The following is a 5,484-nucleotide window of genomic DNA, read 5'->3' on the forward strand; positions in this document are numbered from 1 at the left end:
ATAAAATATCTAAAACAAATAAATTGTTATTCATCTATTGCACAAAAGCAACATGAACTAATATAAAATATAAACGATTAACAGGCGCAAGCGTATGCAGAGTTTCTATTTAGGCTATAACACGTGTTTGCAGCGTTGAGCAATCCAGTGCTGAAATTTGCATGCTCACGAATCCTCTCATTATAACACATGAATTGTAGACATAATGAATTATTCATTATGCATATATTTATTGTGTTATAACAGAGATTTGTGAGATTGCGATGAACTGAGATGTCTTTTAGAGATTATAAATGCAGCGCAAAGTAACATAACTAGTAATGTAACTAATCACTAATTACTTTTGAAATAAAGTAATCAGAACAGTAACGTGATTACTTTTAAAAGGAGTAATCAGTAATCAGTAATTTTATTAAATTTTCAGAGTAACTTGCCCAGCACTGGTCATATATGCAAGTATGCCCTGAGGACTGGTTTCTATCAAAAAGACACTTATCTGAAAGACGCTTACTTTCACATACAGATAGCCCCCCATCACCAGACCGTTCTTGAGATTCGCATTTGAGGTAGTGGCCTATCAGTATACAGTCCTACCACTCGGACTGTCTCTGGCCCCACTCACTTTTACGAATTGCATAGATGTGGCTCTTTCCCCTCTGAGAAAGATAGGTATCCGCATTCTAAATTACCTCGATGATTGGCTGGTCTTAGTCAGATCAGAACGGGAACTCATCGCTCACATGTCGCTGCTGCTCAGCCACCTGGAGCGGCTTGGGTTGAGAATTTAACCAAGAGCTCTTTGTATACCAGCCAGTGAGTGGTCTTTCTGGGGACAGTTAGTGATTCTGCATGGATGCGGTCATGGATTAAGCCGGAACGCTCCCTGACTATTCAGCAGCTAGCGGCGTCTTTCAAACTGAGGACTTCGCGTCCCCTCAGGGTTTTCCAGAGGATGCTTGGCCTCATGTTGGCCGCTTCCTCTGTAATTCCTCTGGGCCTGCTTCACATGAGGCCTCTTCAGTATTGGCTCAAAGCCCATGTCCCGTCCCACGCTTGGCGCCTGGGATGCTTTCATCTCAGGGTAACCCACTGCTGAATCAGAGCTGTGGCCCCTTGGAAAACTCCTCGCCTGTTTCAATCAGGCGACCCATTGGGACTGACCTCCAGAAGGAAGATGGTCACAACAGATGCACCTCTTCGCCTCAAAAGACAACTTTCACTGCCCAATTTATTTTTCGAAACATCGAGATGCCCTGGCCCACAACTGGCTGAGAGCTCACTTGTATGCCTTTCCTCCAGTTCCCCTTCTTCCTCAGGCCATCAGTTGGGTCAGGGAAGTCAGATGCTCACTCCTCTTGGTGGCTCCACTCTGGAGGAATCAGATGTGGTTCCCCAAGTTGATTCAGCTGCTATCGACAGCCCCTTGGCCGATACTACTAATATAAAAAAAAATTATATTACAATAAGGAAAAATGTTTTACTTAGCAAAATTGAGAGATGTAAGGTGGATGACACTTTGTAGTAAATAAAAAAAAGGTTAACACAGCCTAATTTGCTTGGTTATGTGAGCCATTACCTAAATTACCTCCCAAAGTGATTCAAATGCTGCTAATAATGACATTAAACAGTACAAAATATCCCTAAACTACAACAATGCCAGATTTCATGCCTTTCTAGTCTTTGGAGATCTGCTTTGAGTTGAAATAAGACAATTTGTGTTGTTCAAAACCTGTTAAGGTCCAGAATGACAATACGTCTGTAGTTTATAGTATAGATTTAGCAAAGAAAAGAAAACCTCCGAAGTGGTAACAGTTTTTCAGGATTCGTGGATGTTATTTGCCCTCCAGTTACTGCTGTCATTTATTTATTAACTTGTTTATTTATTTATTTTGTATTACATTTATCAATGGTGCACAGAAACACATATTGGATGATGAGAGAGAAGTAACACAAGCAAAACTGAGTAACACAAGATTGCTGTTTCTAATAAATGCTGTTCTTTTGAACTTTACATTCATCAAAGAATCCAGGGGGAAAAAAATATCATGGTTTCAACAAAAATATCAAGCAACATACCCGCTTCAACTATAATAATAATTAGAAGATTCTTGAGCAGCAAATCAGCAAATTAGAAGGATTTTTGACACTGAAGACTGGAGTTTGCTGCAAATTTAGCTTTACCATCACAGGAATAAATTATATTTTAAAAAATATGAAGTTATTTTAAATTTTTATAATTTACAGTAAATATTAATTACTGTTTGTACTGTATTTTTGATTAACTAAATGCAGCCTTGGTGAGCATAAGTGACTTATTTCCAAAATATTAAAATAATCTTGACAATCATAAACTTTTGAACAAAAACACCCAGTAATTATGTTTTCTTAATGAACGAAACAGTGTTTTAGAACAAATCTTTTAAATGAACAAATTGTGAATGAAAACTGAAGGAAAATGTTAGATTTGCCTTGTCATTTGCATGGTTGCCTAAACACTGTTTCTGGAGTCTCTTAGTACACGTGTACACACTAATTTTAATAAAAGGTTGTTTTTTTTAGACTTGTTTTGGTTGTGAACGACTATCCCTCATGCACTGTTTGGGTCTAGTGAGACCCCAAAGTAGGTTTGCTTGAAGACCCCAAAGCATTAAAAAAAATGTAAAGCAAATTACATGAACCGAATGTTTGAAAGATTATTCTAATGTGTCAAAAACTGTTAGACATAATAAATAAATAAATAAATAAATAATATCATTAATATCAGCTATCATATCATTCATGCAGGTGTCACTAGTGCAGTACTTAGAAATAATAAGGCAATTGATAAAGTCTCCACAAAAAGCTTGTCATCCCTTTTTTAAAATAGTACCAGAATGTCGTGATATTTCACATTAAGAGGCAGGCAGGCAGCCCAGTACAATATTACTCACAGAACACCTTTCCAGACAGAGTACTCCATGGACAGCTGTTGGCTGTGATGCCTAATTATGGCATGCCATTTCTATCATAGCTGCCTGTCAAATATGTAACACTAAAGCTTAAAAACAAGCACACCGGGAATCAACTGACATTCTGAACTGAGCCAGGCAGGACCCTTTGGACAGCATTCAAAGGCTGTGTAACAACGTTTGTAGTTTGGGAAGAAGGAGGCGGGAACCGACGAACACCCCTCTCGTCACATACCCCCATCGCCCCTCGCAGGCCGGGGGGTACTCACGAGACTGCGCTCTACTCCCCCCTCTGGGGGAGCCGATCACGGCGGCTGCGGCGTACCTGGGGGTAAGGACAGACAGACGAGGCGAGAGACAAGGAGACAGAAGGATGAGGAGAGACAGAGACGAGAGAGGGGGGAGAGGAAAAAAAAAATCTTGTTCCGGTTCCCAGACACACTGCCGCTCGGCCCTCCACCAGCTGGGTAAACTCTTCCGTGATGCCTGGCGGCGGCACTGGATAGCCCTCGGTGGATGGCCCGACACTCCTCCGCCACCCGGTGGACGGCAACGGCTCCTCCGGGTTCGGGCAGCCGGCAGGAGTCCCCCGTTCCCTGCTCCTCCCCATCATGGCGAACAGCCTCAGGTGAACGGCGGCGACTCCTCCGCTCCCTCACGGACAGCAGCCGTCCCTCCACAGCCCAGGCGGCCGGCAGCGAGTTCGACCGCTCCTCCTGGCAACTCACTCCAGCTCACCGCCTCAAGCTTCCATGGCGGCAGACTGCTCCGCCATGCTCGATGGCACCACGGACTCACCACAGCGGCGAGGGATCTCTGGCAGCGTGTCCCTCCTTCCTCCCGCGTTTCGGCACCAATGTAATAACGTTCGTAGTTCGGGAAGAAGGAGGCGGGAACCGGCGAACACTTAAACAAAACTTAAAATAAACACAAAACAGCGTGACAGCCCCTCGCGGACGACTGTCGCGCACAAACATAACCAAAACACAAAATAAAATCCAGGCCTGGTCCTCTCTCGTCCAACACTGTCGTCACTCCTCCTTTTTATCCTTCCAGAGCTCCTCCTCCTCTCGAGACCGGTGAGTGGCGCAGGTGTCGTTCATTAGCATTTACTCCACCGGCCCCGCCCCTCTCGTCACAGGCTGCTTTTCTTGTTGTGAGCAGGATGAAACAATGAAAACATTGTTGTCAATACCTTCAGCCACTTAAAAAGAAACCCAAAATGCAACATTATTCCTTGGGAAACAACAAGTACAGCCTAGTTATCTTGATTAATTGCTGCTGTATGCAACAAAATTTAAAAGTTCAATTTAAATTTGTCCCTTGTGGGTGCTGCCTAATTGTTGTAGTGAGTGCAGTTGAGTGAAGTCAATTTCTTCTTTCTGAAGAATAGCAAATTAACAAAGATTGAAAAGATAATGGACAAAAATTATTCTTCAGTTTACTTCAGCATTGCTTGACACACAGAATTCACAAACATGTTTCTAGCTCAAGAAAGGCCTACTGACAAAAAAAAAAAAAAGGAACTTCTGTGGGTGTTTGTGACCTTTGTTCAGCACAACTTACACATCCTGAGCACTATCAGTGTAAGTCTAATGATCGACAACGTGACATTTTCTATCGGTAAAATGTCAGATTCAGCTTATTGTATGGCAGACAAAACGCTGTAATGGAATTCACTCCCTTTTTAAACCTTAGCAGTGAACAACATATAGGATCTCCCTGGGGAAATCAAACGCAGCATTTAATATGTTCTGCCCACGGTCTGTGAAGAGGTGTGGACCTTGGCCGAACTCACACTACCAGAGATGAATTCATCATGAGCACATATCTTTACTCCCACAGGGGCAGTCAGACGGTGATCACTTCTTCTAATAGATATCTTGAACATGGTGAGTAATACTTATTAAATTGTGTAAACACTACAGTTTCCCTTTGAAAAAGAATGCCTGTGATGACACCATCTGAAAAAGTGAACAATTTAAAAACAAGGGGTTGTACTCTAGGCACAACACATTGGAATCAACAGGAGTTGTGGTATAATGTTGATTACCACAAAAGTGTTTGTTACTTTCCTTCTTCTTCAAAAAAAAAACAACAACAACAAAAAAACACTTACAATGAAAGTGAATAAAGACAATTCAAAAACAATAAAATACTAACTCGATAGTAGAGCCTTAAGATGTGAACAATAGGCACATTAACATGATTTTAGTGCGAAAAAATGCTTACTAACCTTTTCTGTGTAAAGTTATATCAGTTGTACAACTTTGTCATGGTAACATAAAGTCGAAATCTCTAAAACCACCATAAAATTAACAAGCTCAAACAAATAATACACACATTTTAACAGAAATTAATGGAAGGGATAAAAAAAAAAATGTATAAACCACATTTCTGCTTTCATGTTCCCCAAAAATCTATTTACCTCCAGTGTACTGTAAATACTCAGGTATACTTATTTTTTTTGTTTTCCATTCCGTAAGAGTCACATCATAACCGTTGACACTGGGTTGAGTCAAAATTATATATATAT

This window comes from Sinocyclocheilus rhinocerous, unplaced genomic scaffold (genome assembly GCF_001515625.1).
Source record: "Sinocyclocheilus rhinocerous isolate Xijiao unplaced genomic scaffold, SAMN03320098_v1.1 scaffold1443, whole genome shotgun sequence".
Lineage (NCBI taxonomy): Eukaryota > Metazoa > Chordata > Actinopteri > Cypriniformes > Cyprinidae > Sinocyclocheilus > Sinocyclocheilus rhinocerous.